The sequence below is a fragment of the Botryllus schlosseri genome, chromosome 10 (genome assembly GCF_051294905.1).
Source record: "Botryllus schlosseri isolate E-star chromosome 10, Bs_hap1, whole genome shotgun sequence".
Taxonomy (NCBI): domain Eukaryota; kingdom Metazoa; phylum Chordata; class Ascidiacea; order Stolidobranchia; family Styelidae; genus Botryllus; species Botryllus schlosseri.
In genome coordinates, this window is record NC_137245.1 from 17,261,339 (window position 1) to 17,281,729 (window position 20,391).

General features: G+C 39.7%; 1 long non-coding RNA gene across 1 annotated transcript; it reads right to left on the minus strand.

Moving 5' to 3' along the window:
• Positions 1 to 15,531: 15,531 nt before the first annotated feature.
• Positions 15,532 to 16,417, minus strand: LOC145448888 (uncharacterized). The gene is made up of 2 exons (XR_013918062.1): positions 16,134 to 16,417; positions 15,532 to 16,075 (listed from the first exon to the last, which is right to left on the minus strand). It is a non-coding gene; the product is annotated as an uncharacterized LOC145448888 (long non-coding RNA).
• Between the last annotated feature and the right edge of the window lie 3,974 nt (positions 16,418 to 20,391).

Here is a 20,391-nt window from a genome sequence, read left to right on the forward strand (position 1 = left end):
GCTTCCATGCCTTCCCATGGAATGGTTCCATATAAGAACCTTCGCTACACATGCATACTATATTCATCCAATTGTAATACTCGCTTCTCGAGGACCTTTTCAAGCAACAATTCATATAATATACATCACGTCTATCGACTCTGAGTTTACACACTTGCCGAAGATGGCCCTTTCAGATAGCTAGATCTACGTTTCATGATAGAGTTGGCCGTCATCTTCATGCGCCTGACTTTGACGTGGGCTGTCACAGATTACAGTGCATATTTATAGAGTAGTAGAGAGTTCACGGTTTTGCAGCTACGTAGAACATGAACACGTCACCTCTGCAAAACTAGCGACGTGCAAAACAATGCATTTTATTGTTATCTGAAGTGCATTGTGATGTCGAAAGGCTCGCCTGGTTGGAAAACACGAAACCGTTTATCAGGAATTAGACTCGGAATGGTCCAAGGGAGGTGCTACTGACCGAAATGAAGAAAATTATTTCTGTATCACTTTCTGATACGTGTCGGTATCCATACAGCACTTACATGAATGCCCAGAGAAAAGAGCCGAAGATAGGCACGAAAGAATGATAGAGCGAGAGAGAATATCGCAAATTTGTGGATCAACTTGACAACATCAATAACACTGCTGTGTCGGGCATCTGATAAAAATAGCACCTGCAGGACGACGGTGGATGTTTGATTGTTGCACTGCAATCAGTCGTTTGGACACCCTTGCTATATGTTCATTGCATTGCACTATATGTCTCGCATATCGCGTTGCATCCGTCGCATGTCTTGAGAGGATAGATATCGTATATAGCAACTAGTTTATTGACAGCGTAGATTTTTGAAAATTTGTAAAAGTATGCGCTGGTAAGCAGAGGTGGTCAAAGCAGTCATAGTCGGTTTTTAAGCAAAATTAGAAGTAAAGCCGTAAATCTCTACTCAAGTAGAAGAAGAAGTAGTGATTACCAAGTAACCCAAAAATTAACTATATTCTGGGCATAGTTTTGCCTAAAAAACTAAAACTGTCAAGTAGAAGTAGGCGTAGTGAAAAATCACAACCACTTGAGGAAGTAGTACTTGAAGTAATTCGAAAAGTAGAAGTACATTACTGGCCACATCTGCGGGTAAGCAGGCTGTATGATGGTGCGAACGGTTTACGCATTGAGTAAACGAACCTTGATAATTCACACGTTTGCGTTCACATAAGAACCTTGATATGCTCTAAAATTATTAACTTATAAACCCTGTGAACCGTTTTGCGAAGTATAGGAATTTTAGATTAGTCCTTACATTTTTTATCACAATTCCTTGAATTTCAACCTATCACTCACAACTCGAGGCAGCAACGGAATGTAAGACGAATCCTTTATCGCTAAATTATAGTGATTCTCCATAATTTTGCTCAAAATATCGATCTTGAAATATTTCGGTAGTAAGGGATAAAGAGGCTGTAGTTTCCATCATTATTACGTGCCTGGCCGAAATAGAACGAGATAACGGTCTTTTTAACTACAACCACAAACAAATATTTGATAAATTCAAGCTTTCGACCTATGAAGCTCAATAATGGTGACAACGACAGGCGTATAGTAATGGTAGCGATCGTGTAAATCAATGGCAAGCGTAGCAGTCCTCTTACCATCTTGCTTTAATGGCTAGAAGTTAAGACGACTCGTCGCGAAGAGAAGAAAATAGAGACTTCCTCCTGTCGAAATGACATGATATCTGGCAACCAATATCTTGATCGTATGAAGTCACGTGACCAAAGACACGACGTCGGATTCATGCCGTAGTTGCGTGCGGATTTTGATTGTTTCGACAGAATTGCGAAATGAACTTTTCGAACATGTGTCGCCATGTACGTATACTTGAGACGCATGTTGGTATACATACGTCTATCTCGCGTAGACATTTAGCATCTTGAGTAGAGGAAAAATGGAACCACTGATTATAATTATGATGGCAGGTGGAAATATATGATAAATTCAAGCACTGGGAAAGTGACTAGGAAGAAATGAACAGATAATGCGTCATAAAGCGACGCGTATTTTGACATAAAACCAGACCACTTGAGAGGGCTATTTGATAATGTGGGCGATGCTTCTATGATTTGAATGCTGCAATTACAGTTGCTAGAGTTCTAGATGATAATTACAGCACGTGCTCGGGTAACAGCATTGTATTCACATGTAGTTTCAGACAGAGTCTAGCGAGGTAGCATTACTTGAAAACTTGTCAAAACAAACTTGACCTCATGTTATCTGCAGTGAGTCAATATGATTAGTGGAAACAAAATGCAGATAGTCTATCATTGCAAATTCTCTTCTCCCATAATACAAAGAAAGGAGCCAGTAAACGATGTGGGAGATATTTCCTGATATCAGGGATCCGACGAAATATTTTCAAGGCCACAGTGGTGTAGAAAAGCGTTTGCAAATATATTTTCGGCCATTACGTCGTGGTGACGTATTGCTTTATAGCAAAAATATGGAGATTCAGTATTTCCAACTTCATCTACGAATAGTTGATATCCGAGCTCACACCTGCATCCGTGTCATTACATATATCCTCTACCTACAAATTGGGTAGATGTGCTAAATGTAGAAAATGTAGAACTATACATATGCTCAATCTTATAAATCGTAAAACCTGCATACATTTTCGTCGCTTCTGATGCTTTATCGGGTACGAATATCGAGGATTCACGCTACTAGTCAATTGGAACGCAATTTGAGAGTATATAACAGAGGTCTCCAACTCAAATGTGTTCGCGGGTCAATTTCCTACTTTTTGATGGTGCTGCGGGTCGCACCACCAATAATAATACGGAATACAATGTATTTCCAAGTAGACCTTATTTGACGGTACCTTGCAGACTAACATTCCACACGCATCGCGAAAATGTGATTATCTATTGTGAATTCACGCCTGGAACGGCAAAAAAAATCACATTTTAAAATATTTGAGTAAAATTGTTGCTTTACTTGGCGTAGTTTGTCAAAATAATTAGTTGTAGACACCATGCGAGAGTACAAATGCATCAGGATATCGTAAAAGCTGTCGAGTTATAATTTCGCAGCTAGCAGACATGTGACGCGCCACAATTATGGGTAGAATTTAAGAATTTTACAAAGATTGATCTGAAATCAGAGCATTGGAGCAGTACAGCCTAATCCAAGTTTCAGGGATGGGCCTACTCCTGATAACTGGGCTATATTGATCAAGTCATTACCAATCCATTGGTGTTACAGCTGTGAAGCTTCGGCTACTACTACTTGATATTCGCCACATTTGATTGGCGATAATACCACATATAAAGATACCCAAGATGACACAGGATGTAACCAACTATACATCAAAGGGGCAACATAATGCCGATGGCATTTGCCATACCGACCTGCTTAGATATCTAAATAAGCTACGCAACGCAAGCTACGACTTTTTGATATTTTACTATTTCTCATACCTGTTTGATAGTTTGTTGCGTCCGTGGTTGTACCAAGTCACGACATTCCTTAGTCACAAAAGTCCTTCCCTGATTGTAACGTTTGACGCGACGAGTACGAGTAATTCTACAGAAGGTCGCGCCCCCAAGTCCAAATCACAATTTTCAGTCACGAATCTTCAACGGGTCATGTTTTACCATCATAAACACGTAATGTGACGTGATAGTTGATCTACAACTGCGTGGTAACTTTCGAAAGTGATGTAATAGTGACGTTTGATGAGTTGTTTCAGGCTTCCGGAGTAGTTTGAAAGCGGATTTTAGGTTCTAAAGTAATAAAAAAATTGGTAGTAAAATATTGTCGAATACTTCGAAATCCAAAATGCCATCGCGGGCAGCACAAAATGGTCTCGCGGGCCGCGTGTTTGAGACCTCTGGTATATAAATACCCGATATGCCAAAAATATTCTTTGTGTATTAAAACCGACGAAAGATGAAACATACATCGATGTGTATTCCAACATTATAGATTGAGTTGTCGTAAATAGGATTATAGATAAGCGCAGTCAAGAAGAGTGAGTGTTTACTGCTGAGCCTGTAATTTAATTTCGACAGGACAAGATGCCTTACAGATTCGCTGAAACAAGTAACGTAATATTTGGCATTAATTGTCTTGTAAATGTCGAAAGTTTTCTAGTTGAGTTATTATTCTATCTTCAATTCATTTGACATAAATATTTTTCATAACCGTAAATTACTTTGATTCCATTTCGTTTTGCAGCGGAAACGCTATTCATATTAACCTTATACCCAAAGTGGAATATCCCACATTACAAAATCATTATCTCAACGCCGAATATTCTACAAATGTCGTCACCGCCGTGTCTGTGACATAGTCAATTCACGTCTGAAGGCTGTAAATATCACACTTTATACCACGGAATGCCAAATGAAACTTCGATATTACTACAACATAGCGTGACATCCTTCTATTATCAGAACACTTGAGGTATTTAAATAGTTCCGTAGTGCCACTCGACGCTGAATCGCCATTAAATCGCGCAACCCATACCAGTGAAACTTTATCAATGCCAGAAACCCACGCAATGCTATACGCAGCTTTCGTCAGCATTAAATGTCATCTTGGCTGGATTAAAAATTCCAAAAGGAGGTATCTCGAGAGGCCCGTAGCGTGCGACGGATGTCCAGTAGGTTAATCTGAAAATGGCCACCTTGCCATGAAAGTGGGCCCTCGTCTTGTATGCCATGTCTTCAAAATCGAAATGCTCTTACAGCAACGTGGCATACACTCGAACAATTTGTTTTTGTGTCTGTCGTATGTAATCGGCTCAATTGAAACAAACGTAAAATCGGACTATTCCAGAAGAAATGATGGGAAATGAAGAAATAATGCCCAATGGCCAATTCCGTTGCGCAGAAATTCGTTTATAAATACCCACGGTTAAAAATTGCGGTACTCCAATGTTGTGAAAAACTTCCAAACGCGCAATACGTTCTATTTAAACCAACAAAATAGGATAGCACCCCCCATGAGACATCTCTTTTTTTCTTGTATGATGCTATACCCTCGAATTATGGAAACATGGATTTGTTTTACGCACAAACAATTGAGGAAATAGTTGCGGTTTCGACACACAAGGTATAACAGTTGCTCTGCCAATATTTGTCTACTTGCTTGTTCCTGCACCGATGCGATATGGCGCATATTGCAACTATTTACAAGAGTGGAAAAGCCCACATTCATTACTTCGCGCGATTATTTAACTAGACATGGATCTATGCAAAATGTACTTTTTCGAAAAGTGATGCATTAATGGAACTTGCCGAGTAATGTTGGAAAATGGCCGCGATTACTCTATCCATTGGGGATATACAGTGAGTCTCATATCTCCTTCTAGGCAGAGAAGCATATCGCTGTATTTTTATTTTGGAATTAAATTGGATTATTGGCGGAATGGAGCTTGTGCAAAGAAAGCGACCTTATTCGGATCCGTATCCCTGTGCAAACATTGGTAGCGCAGTCATGCAAAGATTTTATTTCATATCGTTTAACTCGTAGGTCGATACCAACCAACTTCAATTCCGATCACAAACGTTCTTCCTATGTTTAGATGTGAAACAAATAACATATATATTATATATGAAAGGATCTCGGCGCAGTATTTGCCATTTTCTAACACAGGCTATCTGCCGTTGTACCAAAAAAATACTAATCTTTCTATTCGACTTCCAAATGGTATTTAATATTTCGCAACTTTATACAATCTCGCTTGAAATCAGGTCGTTTAAGCATTTGTATTGAATTTAGTGCTCAAACGGTCCACGTATTAATCCATTGATGCCTATCATATTGAGCGCGGAGTATTGTATAAGATTTTTGCAACGGGAGTGCGCGTATATGGGAATTTGACTCATATATAATATTCGAAGTATCATTGACACCAATATTTACAGGACTTGTATGGATTGTCCTGATAACGCTTTCATTTCCAACCCTAAGAACGACAGCTATTTGAAATATGTGTGCAAAGAATAAGGATCATCCGGTCATTGAAATATGTTTTTCTAATCGAGTTTGAAGTTTCAAGGGTTAAGATCTGCAGCTGTATACTCGTTGTAGATTTTATAGGACTTGTGGCGATCAGAAAATATCATGTATATTGGTGCTGAGACTAAAAATCGTGTCTAACTAGAAAATTTAAAATGAAACGGCGTGAGGTCGTGGAAGAGTGATCGAGTTAAAATGCCATATAACTTGGTCTATCCTCTCGTAAGTTTGTTATATCAAAAGCATCAGTAAGGCTGTTCAGTTCATTGGCAGGCCTACGCATTTGGCGAACTAAAAAAGGGATATAGTGCTGACTGTAGGGCTACCATATTTTGGAATCGGAGGACACTTTGACAAAATTTTCAGACTCAGGATTGTGGGGTAAAATTCGGAAAAAATGATAGATTTTTTCCGACTTTGCGGTTTGGTTGACTAAAAAAAAGGTCGTCACTTTCGTTCGAACCACGAATTTTCTATTTAGCGTCATTTATGCCCAAACCCGAAAAAGAGGACCAATCCTCCTAAAGGAGGACTTATGGTAACCCTAGCTGACTGTCCATTCGAAACCTATTTTGATCGGTTTTGCGATATTTTTAATTACGCGTCGTATCAGCTACATCGTACAAATTTTGTGTACTTCAAATTTTGTTGACGCATTTCAAACCATTTCAGGCCACTTTGAAGCTTGGTAAGGAGGATTGATTGCAGATATCAAGACATATTTCGCGAATCTTCAGCGATCCGAAATATATATTGCTATCCACCGAATCATCGTAAGATGTTGGTTTTATCTAATCGCAAAATCAAATCACGCAAACTGGAGACTGGAGTTATGCATTCTCCGTCGTTGCAGCGATAAAAGAGAAAACCATTCCCTCAACAGTCAACACTGTCATCCAGACGCGTATTTAGCCACGAGTGAGAACGTTTTCAGTCGCACTGAGTATAAACTTCGTGACTCCACATACACGATGACGTAATAGTGGAAACAGTCGCGTATACGTTTCAATGAAGAAGAAGACTCATCTATCGCCAGTACAATCTACATAATACGAAATTAGGGCTTAGATATACTTACATGAGATGACATTTATCATAAATATAGGCAGAGGTGGTCAAAGTAGTCACCGTCGCTACTCAAGTAGAAGTAGAAGTAACGCCGGAATTTCTACTCAAGTAGAATTAGGAGTGGTAGTTCACAAGTAAGTAAGTAAGTAGGTATTCTACGCTTATTTTTGCCTACAAAACTGAAAACTGTCAAGTAGAAGTAGAAGTAGTCCAAAATCATAACTACTTAAAAAGTAGTGTGAGTAGGAAAAATCTACTTCAAGTACTTTAAAAAGTAGAAGTACTTCGTTACTGACCACCTCTGAATATAGGAAATATAAGTTTAGTGCCGACAGACTATATGTTTCCCGTATGCGTCATTGACGTCAACAATCATCTTATTTGTAATTCCAAAATCATTTTAATAGCCACACGAGCTGTCTGGTCGGAAAATACCTGAAATTGAGCTCTTATTGCCGCAAGAATAACAACCGATTCGTCACGTTACAGTATGGTGACATCTCTGCCACCGGTTAGATAATAATTTGACAATCCAAGACAAACTGCAATGTTTACACTCAGACGGTTACCAATATCCTGATACTTCTCGGATACATTATCCGAGAAAATGTCCAAATATATACAATGACTTTCATAGCCTAGCATGGGAATTTTCTGTTCGGAACTATCAAGAGCGGTTTTAGTGATTTAGCACGGAGTGTGGCTGTTTCTCCTCACCGTAACCCGAAATCAATCCGGTCTCCGTCGTCACAGGATTAGATAAAAGTTCAGAAACGTCAACATTGAGAAATTAAGTTAATCCCGTTTGCGCAACAATGGGCAGACTCACGATGAGCTGGGAAGATATTATATAGTTTGAGCAAGACAATCCCAAACACTCCATGCCCTAAAAGGCCTTATAATCGCAGTGACTCAGCTATAAGTTGTAGTCCATCATAGGCCGAAGTAGAATTACAGGATCCTATAGAGTCAAAGTTTCCATCAAATTTTAATCCAGTCCTTGTGAAACTCCTGGTATGTTTCCCTAATAAAATAATCTGAACTTTGTTTAAAATTGTTTCCCTATACAGTTATCTAACGTTGGCAATGTGACTATCGGACTAGTGAACTTGATCTACAATAGCTATCCAAGTACATATCGAGGAAATTCACCTGTCACTATTTGGAGTTATACATCTGTAGTATTGACTGCTCCGAATAGTATGCAGATTGGTTGCATTGCGAATATCATCGAATATGCAAAGAAATATTGCGGTTACCAGGATGATCAGTAATAATCACGCACGGAAAGCATTGAAACGCAAAGTGGATTTACATCACCTCGTCTAAGATTACTTTATAAATTTATATGCTTTCTACTGACCCTTGATCCGCATAGAGCAGACTGAAAAACCTGATCATTAGGGCGATTTTTTTGGCCTTAATAGGGACGATTTTGACTTAACAAATCAAAATGTTGACATTTTTGACAGTAAAAAAACTTAATTTTGACCTCATGTATGTAAATTGGGTGTTTTCCCACAAAATATTAGAATTGTACTACTCTTCGTTCCTGGTTGGAACTGTCTGTACTTACGAACTGGTTCGGCATGAAAAAAACTTTTTTGACTTAAAAACCGACAAATCTTTACATGAAAAAACTTTATTTTACCGAAATCTGGACATATGAAGAATTCCAGTAGTTACATCACGCATTACGGTATAAATTTGTTGTAGAGACTTTTCGGGGTACAGCACTTTAATACCGGTGTACATTTTAATAATAATTTTCGAGCTGACACTCTTCAGGGGCAATCGTCGTTTTTGAAATTATCTACTTGCTTACGATTGCCACTGAAGAGTATCAGCTCGAAAAGCTTCGGGATTTAGTATATTTATGATATGAATATGTTAATAAAATGTATATTAAATTTGTTGTAGTACAACGAATGAGACTTTCCTACATTCATGGATACAACGTGTCTCTCCTTAAACTGAGTATTAGTTAGCCAAGAATGGAGAAAGAACGTTAAACGGCAGCAGCTGTTGGCTGGCAACACTGAAGTTGTGCGTACACTGGTGGTGGCACACCGTTTTGCTTCATTCTGACAATGATGTCTACATCATAATTTTTCATCATGAGCTTCTTGATATAAGAACCGTATGCAATGTCCATGCAGTCTTGCTTCAGTTAGGAAATTGCGGTACGTTGAGCATAACACCACATCAGCCAGTTTGTTTCATTTGCCCGTTTATGATTCACGGTGAGTATATAATGGGCTGTCTACAAGGGTAGGCCTACATAACATCTGCGATACGAACGAAATGCAAGTTGCAAAAAAATGGACTTTATTAACAATTCTGACAATTTTTTGACCGAATGCTACAATTTTGACATATTTTGACACGTCAAAAATTGCCCTACTGATCATTAACCTTTAATGCACTCACATCGCTATCACTCACGATAACACTTTTGATTATTGTCATCAAGTGTCAATGGTGTATTTAACCAACATTGACAAACTGTGTCCAAAACGCAAATGTAGCTAAAATATTCAAAATGTTCACGTTCATGGATGTTTGATTTCACCGTTAATCTGGAATAACCTAGGAACAAAAAATAAAAATTATTTTGGCATGTGATTTAATGCTTGGGACAGCGACTGATTGAGTCAACATCGCATCATACAAATCAGCATCAGGAATACAAGCGATGCGATTGTCATGTTGCCATGAATACAGGGTATCAGCATATATATTAGTGTTATGGATACAAAATCAAATGTAAATATCCAAACGCTGTAATCAGAGATACAATTAACTTCAAACTTGAACAATACTTGACCAATAGGGAAGGTAAATTATCAAGTATTATACGTACACACGGTGAAATATTTAGGGGTATTATTAGTAACGAAAATATCGTGTTGACATCAACATTGTATTGTATCATCGAAATGAAATAAACATTACATCCAGCTTCGACATGAGATATACATTGCAAAACTATTTGAAGGTTATGACTTCTCGACCAAGTACTATAACTCTTCGAACCGTAAAACTGTCGCAAATGTGCCAGAATTTTTATGGAATAGAATCATTCAGGACATTAAATTTGTGGGAAGCCAGCAAAATAAATACATTAGCGGTCACTCTTACGGTTGTAAAACATAGCAAACCGTCTCGTCGCACTCCAGTAGAGTGTCAAATCAATCATACGAATGGAGAGCAGCCCGGACATCACGAACTGTGGTAACGGTATATTAGTTTGACCTGTGTTTTCCAGAATAAAAGGCGGGCAGCGACCAGCTTCAAATGTCAATATTAAATTCCGCCCAAAACTAATTTCCAGTAATGAGCTGAAGTCGAAGCGGTGCTCCCACATAAATTATATAAAATTCGCTCACGATGGATGGCGTATTAGGTGTGTTCTCCTTCCAATCATGAAGATAACAATTACCACTTACTTGATGCAATCGGATTAGATTCCACACTGATCTGATGCCAGACCTTCTCAAACGCGGCGACCTCTATAAAATTTGTATAGAGATGAGTTGCGACCTCAACTATAGTTATTCCAAGTCTGAGGTAGAGCGTGAGGCACAAAATTTCGTTATTCCTGTGATGATATTCACAGTGTCAATGATCGAATTATACAACGATACATATTCAATGATATTGAAAATCTGATTTTATGGCCTTTTCTTATGTTAGAGCATGTATGAAATAGATTCATATTAGAGATGGTGCGAACTCCAGAAAGATTCAGATGTATTCTGATGTAACGAGGCATTCGTTATAATATCATTTTCGTTGATGTGGATCATTGATATTAATTGTTATTTCGGGCAAAGCTCACAGCAGAGAGTCACTAAGTATTCACAAACGGTAAGCTGAATATCGTGAGCTATCTTTTCTAACAAAACCAATAACATTTGTGCATGATGCTGATTTAGTTCTGAATTTCTTTTCGCGTTGCGAGCGCCATGCATAAAGTGGTCCGAAGTTGCAATGCAAAGAATTTCAACAAAAGATGTTGACAGTTATAATGAAGTGAAAAATTGTAATATATGGAAAACGTTCACAGTGGAGAACCTACCAATGATCGTTTCCGAACGTAAACCTCCAAATTTGAGAGGTTCACACACAGAACGCGCACATGAATCTCACGTTCACATCACCCCTATAGTTGATATGTCTTCTCCAACAATCGGGATCTATAGATAATCCATCGTTGTGGCATGTTATTGGGAATGATTTATTAAATTTAAATCTCATAACAGTGGTCGCTCCAATAACAGGCTACAGAACCGAAAGCTCGTCTTATTCGAGAAAGCACCACCCCAGCGTATGACGCACTAGCAAGACACGCTTATGAATAATCCTATATAGTTCCGACATTATGTTCCTGTTAAGCGCTACGGATGGTATAGACCGAGCGGATAATATATTTTAAGAGGCTCTTGCAGCATCACACCCTCCTTCGGTGGATTGCTATGAAGTCAACATGCCGGCATCTACCTACACGTAAATAAACAATCAAGCCTACGCAGGGAATGCTCTTTCGTATGTTTTGGCACTATCGGGCTTTCGTAAGTCAGATCCGCGCCACTGCACACTGCTTAACATGTACTCATATCTAAACATAGCAACTTCCGACTCTCCTACTAGTGAAAAATGTGTTGTTCCTTGAATAATTCACTGGTCACACGAATTATTTTGTGAAGTTATTTTATCGAATAATTCTCCCTCAGCCTGAATAGCAGATTATCGCGTCATTGGGTATACTCCTCCATCACCGCAGTAAATGAAATGTGTAATTATTAGGGCATGTTTTTGTTGCAGTCAAATCCGTGGAAAGTTGCACTTATTTTCACAAAAGTTGCGCTAAAAAGTTGCAATTATGGACAAGTTTCTTGAAATTATTAGGGTATGAGATACTCGAATCGTTCCGTATCCAAGGTACTGTAGCAAAACTCAATGTTGGCGACTTAAACAAAATCACTAGCCTGAAAAAATTGACCCAGTGAAAATATAATTTACGGCGGTCTAGCCTGAATGTACGTTAAATCAGAAAGAACCTCAAATTTAAACGACGGTGAAATAATCAAGCGTTCTATTAACATATAGTGCCAAATATTTTCAGTAAAAAGTTTGTTGCATAAAAAATCTAAGAACCTTGAATAAAGTTGCATGAAAAATCGAATAAGTTGCAAAAAGTTGCATGAAAAAACGAAGAAGAGTTGCAAAAAGTTTCAATATAATATTACTCCAAACAGCTTGAAACACCACACTACATTATTTCTGTGTATTTAAGAAGCTGCCGAAAGTTGTAAAAAAAAGTTGCAAAAGTTGCAAACGTATCCAAGTTTCCAACGCTATAGCTCGGAACACTGTGGAATATAGATCATGTGCCTCATTGCATGGTGCCTCAAAGGCCCTTTCCCTTCGAAGTCAATGGCCGGAATTCTCTTTTATGGCATTGTAACTATTACATCCATCAATTTATGGCCCGCAACAATATTGTGTATACGATAGGATGAGGTTTTCTGGTAATATTACACAAGGTCGCCACCAATTTCTACTGAATATCGTAAACCATTCGCGGAAGAATTTACAGCAATGGAACCGTTTGTGGCATCGGTGAGACTATTAGGTTATTTGAGTCACGTAATCGTAAAAATTCCGGCGACAACAAATCAATCGCCCATCAGCTGTCGGTTGGAGCTTGGAGGGCACAGAATTATTTGTTGTAGAGGTTTTAATTGTAATTAAGTTGACATTGCTAACAAGGGAAATGTGCTATTCATCTAGTCATCTTACTTCCCCACATGAGGGCTGTAGGTATATACGTGCCCAAAAGTGCGCATCGTCGCGAGGAAATGTTTGATCTAACGAACTATAAATTCAAAGAATGTATATTTGCGTAGACTTTTAGCAGTTGATTTTAATTGTCAACGCTTAATCGCGCCGGATGAGTGATTTTCTCATGCGTTCAATACTCGCTCGAGATGCATGAGTAGATATTCTACAAGTGCCATATACCAGCAATAATTTGTGTTCTTTAGCACAATTTGAAAATATATTGTAAGTAGAACTGCTAACATTTGATTTGATTTTCTCCTGGAATATTACTGCAAAAGGATATGAGATCTTGTGCCCCAATTATGACAGAAATGCATTTGTACCCTACCCATGTATTAGAGACTCAGCATACGTTGACTTAATTTGCGCTGAATTGACTGAGATTAAGTCAAAAGTAAAAATAGGTGGAAATTGAAACAATGCGTGTGATATACCTTACTAGCTCTATTGTGATGGTCGAATTGAGCGCATCAAGATGATAAAATATGAATGGGAGGGGCTTCGCGCTTTTCGATATTCATGACTTCGCCTCATTATATAGGTTACGTAATGAGTTATCCTTGTATCTGATTCATGCCCACGTGCAGGGCCTTCCATTCATTCTCCATTCTTCGATTTTCCAAACTATAGATATGGGCACGTGTCGTATAGTCTTATGATGGACACGTTTCTGAGACAAAACCAATGATCGGTCTATATTTGAACTGCATATCTATCTGCTCTATGTTGTCACTTTGCTGATTTTCTGAAGCCTTACAACTCATGTCGATTCTCAATCCCATATCGTGCATAGCAGATTTCATGGACATTTGATCGATCGCTTTGTGGTCGAAGGACAAATTTATTTTTCGTTACATAACCCTCTTCCCTCTTCAAATGCGTCCTGATGCTTGGTCTTTGTTGGTCCGCTGAGTTTTTTTGTTTGTCGTGATAAGTGCGCATTCTTTAGATATCCTTTCCGAATCCAAGGGTTGCATTGTATGCAAATGTAGACTTCCCAACGGTCGATCGAACGCTACTATGTAAATGTGATGTATACATCCTTTAATATTTTCTATAGCTTACAGAGCATTAATTACGGACAAAAATTACAGACATTTAGTTATTGCTGGACGGAAGACGATATTTAATAATGAGCGATGGTGATGTACTTTGAATTATACTCCTAAGTAGACATTTCAGAATATTAAAAGAAGGCCTAAGTCGGACATTACGGAATTCGAAACGACTAGAAACACTATTATAATCACGATTGTCATCGAAATGGATCAAAAGCTGAGATCACTCAAAAACCTGAAAAATTGGTAAAACTCTGAATAGCAGTGCTCTAATAGAAAAAATTTGGAGCCTGCTTACTAAAAAAAGCTCATCACTCTCCCCTGCTCTAATTAAGGATTATTTGCCTTACAGGCCTATGCGGTATTTTTGACTAAAAATAGTTCATCACTCTCCCCCAGCCCGAACTATGGCTTCATTGTCACCCGGGCCTATTCGTTGCCTGATGACTAAAAGAAGCCAGTCACGGTCTCTGTGTATAGTTATGATATATTTTTGTGAGCCGTTCAAGGACGATATATAGCTACCATGGACATAGCTGATGCGCTGAACCGCTGATATAGCCTACTGATAAGCCATGAATACTTTTTTTCTCAAAGCAACATGGTTATGAGTTATGTGATTGAACTCAGTCAACTCACCGACTCCACGATGGTGCCACTGTGTTGGACTGAATCCCAGTGGCGGCTCGTCCTATAGGGCAACTGGGGCATTGCCCCACCTAAAATTCTGTTCAATAACAATTTAACCATTTATAGACGCACAGCGCTCAATATATATCGAAATCACAGCGAAACCCGCGTTCTTCTTGTGCTTTCGCTTGCAAATGCCCATACATAGCGAAGTCTCCGCGAAAATCGAATTCTCTTCTGTGTTTTCGCTTTGTGAATGCCTAGCCGGGGCTTGCCCCGGTAGCGCTCATAACAAGCTTTCACTATCTATTCTCTCAAAGCTGCGCACAATTAAGAAACGTTGCTTTACTCTCTCCTATTCGTAAAATGGCCGAGCAACCAGGGCAAATATGCTTGCTCGCCCCTAAGGTGTGATGTAACAATCGTATCTATATCTGAACTCGGATACCGTGATATGCGTTGAGTCGACCGTTGCTGGTACAGGTCGATTTTGATGGTGTTTCACACCATGATAATTCTTGAAACTTGGTATGTCATGTCGTGATGGTGGTATTTAACACTGTCCTAAGTTTCAGGGTTTCTACTCAAAGTTTAGGGTAGTAATTCCGTTTCCAACGTCGAGTGTGTGCTGATCGGTCATGTATCGCAAACATATTTCACGCAAAGCCGGTATTGGTCTCCATTGATTTTAACGATGCTCCTTAGCTAGATCCGTCATGAACTTTTACATGGTATGTCTTGATTTTAGTATCGAACGCTGTGCCAAGTCTCAAGGTTGACACTCAATGATTAGGGCAGCAATTTCGTTATTAAGTTCGAGAGTATGGTAGAGATGTGCGCTGATCTGACACTTAGCCTACCTAACGCATTGCGGATTTCACGCAAAAGCCGGTGTATCTGTGTTCCATACTGAGATAGGTGATGAGATGATGATATCATGAAACAGTTTACTAACATCCTCGGTTTGCATTCAAATATTTAGTTTTATTTTATATTCTCCAATGTCAATTTCACCGTGGAATGGTGGCCTTCGGGCCATTTGCTCACAATTACAACCCCTGTCAAGCGCGATAGCTGTTTCGTTTTCGATGGCGGCTAACAGCTGATCGCTTGATCAGCCTATTCCTCAGTAAATTTTACGCAAAATTCGGTGTTGGTCTGCTCGTATTAATTATGACAGTGTACCATACCGAAAACGGTCATGAGGCTACTTCTCGATGATTTCATGTAACAGTGTACCAAGTTTTCGGCTTTCAATCACGTATTTATTCGGTAATATATTTTCCAAAGGCGATTTTGCAGCAGACATATAGACACTATAGAATAGACCGTAAGCCGTATGTGTCGTGTGACAGTCTCCAGCTTCAAGGCCAAAATCTCCTATGCTGTACCGGGACCGAATTTCCGAGGCTGCTATCCGTAGTTCTTCAGAATGATGTTTTGGATTCAATATAACATGTCCAATCTGTGAGATAACAATTGCGTATGTGTCCGAACTCGTTGACCTTTGCAGTTAGGCTTACGCAATCTCTCGAGTTATAGTCATTTCCATTTCTGCAGATAATTAGTCAGGTGTAGTGCGAACATGAACCGTGTCGAATCTTTGTTCCGCACGCCGTTTACGCAGTTGCCACACTTCAAGTAACAGCTCACCAGCAGACCTCTCGCGGCACATACGTTAAAATCACTGTTATCGTTCGTGTTACCGTACCACCAAGTTACTTGTTTACGTTGGAAAACACCATTGTGACGTCATGTTGATGTCGCTTGCATCCCTTGCCCCACCACCCGATATTGTCACGAGCCGCCGCTGCAGTGAATCCGAACTGTATGTAGGTGTGAATGCTTTCACGGCGAAGGTATCAGAATACTCGACAAGCCGCATGTGTCACGGGCTTATTTATAATGGATTGCAAATTCTCGAACCATAAATCCCCGAAGAATTTGTCTCTGCCACCTACAAAAACTACTTAAATTGACAAAATCCGGAAATGCGTGTTTACAGAGGCGCATCAAATACGGACCTGGCGCAAATCCAATCGAACGCTGAATAAAAAAAACGAAATCCAGTCATTACACGAGATGGTCCCATTGTGTCCCTAACATCGAAAGGCCAAAAGTCGTGCGAAATCCAGGTTCGACAATACCGGCCTAACACATTTTCACTGTATCGATAAGTAGGCACAACGCCGAGGAATGTAGTAACACAAGCTTCCTTGTCATTTCCTCGTAATCTGTATTATTTTGTGCCTCCTATCCGATAGCAACCAGCGCCGGCGTTTCGTTGCCACGACAAATACTTAACAATAAAGATTCCAGACATGGGTAAGCAACATACCCTTATAGGGGGCGAGATTATCTGGTTGCTTGTCAATTCACGAACGTGAAGGAGATGGGAGGATTATAGCAATCGTTTCCTGGAAGAGACAGAGAGAGAGTGAGAGAGGGAGAGAGAGAGAGAGAGAGAGAGAAGCGGATGGTGAGTATACATTACTTAGTCAAAAATAGGAGCCAATAATGACTATATTTTCATATAAGAGTCTTATATTATTATTAATACTGTGAATTATTGAGAAACTTAACGCCATTGCATTGTTTCCCGTTTGCACCGCGTACTGTAATATGTTACAACGTTAGACTATAGTTATCACTAGAAATCATGGAATGTAAGAACTGCTATGGACAATCAGCCAATCGGACAAGTGATGTACGACAAGAAAAGAGAAATTTGCCATAGTTCAGAAGTTCAATTTTCAGCATCCCAAGGCATAATCATCAACAGTCTGTAACGGAACGTTCACAGTCGATGCGTGACAATTGACAATCCACACCACATCTACATTTTCATCCTAGTAGCGTACTTTGGACTATTAATCCGGCTTGTTGGATTGTGATACAGCAATATATATCAATTCGTATCGCGTATTAGTAACGTGATGCCGAATTCATAAGTTGCCCAAATTCTATTTGGAAGCAAACAACGCTGAAATGCAATCAATACGGTTGTCAGATGGATGGTACCCGTGTAGCGCAGTATTCCTCAAAGCGCAGTATTCCGCGCCTATGACGTCATAGGCGTCATCTGTCTCTCGGTCATATACGAGAGAAATTAAAGCAGATGGAATCTCACGCTCTGGATCCACAACAATGCGTCAGAGTTCACGTAAGAAACTGACGCTTTCACCCGGTGTTTATGTTTATCCTGCAAAAGATTATTGTCAATCAACGACAAGGAGCGCACTTGACGCCGAAGATATAGCGGAATTATGAAATTGGGCATAACAAATCTGCACATTTCATTCCATCAATCAGGTTAACGTGTGAGTCACGTGCTCGCCGCAGCATTGCGATTCGGCGAGAGGATTAACCGGTTGCAGGTGATGTCATATTTACAGTGGATATAATCGGTAAGGCGGAGCCGTAAGTAAGTTTGTGGGCTGTACAGATTTGCTGTGATGTGACACGCGGTAACAGGTCCTTGCGGTGTGGGAGTGCTCATTCTTTCCGTGCCTTCGCTGTAGTGTACAGTACATCCAGGTGATGTCGGTTCAGGTTATTGCAGAATCAGTCTCCGTAACAAGAAATAGGCGCTGCTCCATTATACTGCTAGGGCAGTGTAGTCCCGGTTATGGTAGGGCCAGACATGTCCTGTTTGATGAATCTTATAGAATAATTGCACCGGCGTTTTTCGGCTTTTCGCTCCAACCACATTTCGATTCGCTATCTTCTAAGTTTTTGTTTGGTATATTTATCCTGTACCAACTTTGAGACTGCACGTGACTTTATCTTTTATTAAACTCCGTGTTTGCCTCCCAATTCCCAATCAATTTTCAAAATACGGCCCCGTTCGGCTGAATAGCTCATTCGATATTCAACATCAACCTACAGCGACCATGAACGGGTAACATTAAACATCGTAGGCGTGTTAGTAATCACGTTAAAATACCTTAAACAGCACATTTTGTGTGTCTACGTTTAACTTATGACCTAATTGTGCTCGCTGATGAAAACGATCGTTAACAATGGTCAATCCGAAATTATTGGCAGTACTCGTGTATTGTTTTGATGAATTCCTGAGCTGTTGCGTGAGGTTCTGGATCAGTTGAGCAACCACCTGTAAGCTGACAAGATTATACGAATATAAATGAATTTATAAGTCCTGTGAGGTATGTAACAAATTCGTTCAAAACCCGCTCATCGCTGCACCTCTAGACGTCGTAACATCACGCCTATATACGTGATGTGTAGCCGGCGAAATATTTATGGCATGCTGTACGCTGCGTACAAAGTCAATGGTCCAGTTAATGTAGCGAATGTAATTGATGGTGCGCTTTGACATTCGGGAGGAAATACCGAGAACCGCACAATAATTTTCGATCACAAAAGCGGAGTTTCGACAATATTGGGACATGAGGTGGGAAATGAATCGTCTATCACCCACCCACACACGCACACATATATATAGATGAGAACCTTCCAGAAATTGACAACACGCGCCATCATCCAAGGTAGCATTTACCGCAAGCGTTTATCATGACGAGAAATGCAGTCACTGAATCTTCTCAGGCCGAACGGGGTTATGCAAAGGAGAATTGCCGTCCTTCGTGGATAGCCTCGATGATACACTCAACCGCAACCGCACAGCTCTACGTAATTGTCACTACGGAAGTGGCCTACTACACAGCTTCCAATATTAATAAAATCTGAAATTGCATCACGCTAATTATATCAATATTTCTAGGCCAGCATGCTTACATGTTACATAATAGTGATTGAATTTTAGTCTATATCTTTACATCCCGGTTTCCGTTGTGCGCTCCTAATGTACGGTTTCAGAATTCTCTCGTGGTTTACAGCGTTGGAAATTGTTCGCACCTTCCAATCCTCTTGGAACGAAGTGGGAGTTACGTGTCTGTAATCGGCCTAAATGAAAATTTCCAAGCCTCGAATTTCAGAAGTAGAAGTAACAAATTGATTATGATGGCACTGGAGTGTAGACGTTCTCCTCCAAAAGCATTTTGTACCTTATTACAGTTATTGTCGGCGAAATAAATAAGTATATTCTGGTTATGTTGAGGACAGTGTATTGGTGGGCTGATGTACAATAGACAGATCACATAGACAAACTACACTGCGTTCCGTCTTCCTCGGAAGAGTCTTAAGCTGCTTGGATCTGCACACAGTACTGTGCGATTGGTCGTGCAACCAACGTGGACCAACATACGTCACGGAAGCTATAATAAAACATGACTTAAATGTGCGTATACACCGCAGATTGCGATTAGTTTATCGTAGCCTTTCGTACATAGTCAATGCGGGTAGGCAAATTTGTTTGAGCGGGTCGAAAGATGGGTAATTTACCATAATGACCAATCCAGCGGTATTCATACGCGGGATGTGAATGTTTGAACGATCGCTCAAATGCTTGTTTACCTGCAGATATACGGCGAATTTTCACTTAAACCCGGCCGCGTCAAAGTCAAGTAAATATTTTCGTCATAATATCAAGTATACTTCGGTAATATGACAACTGTCGAGATAAACATGCGTTCTTATAACCGGTCTACTTGGGTGTGAATGTATTGTATACATATCAGAGCCGTCAACAAAAGTGTTGATGCTGCTGAGACAACATTAGAGTTAATCAAATTCGGAGAAGGAGATGGAATCGCAAATTTTACTATTCCGTTCCAGCTTTGCTTGAACTATTCAAGTGGCATATTTACATATGTCGCGGCGAGATAAAATAGCGCAAATGTTTGTAATTAACATAGAAAAGCC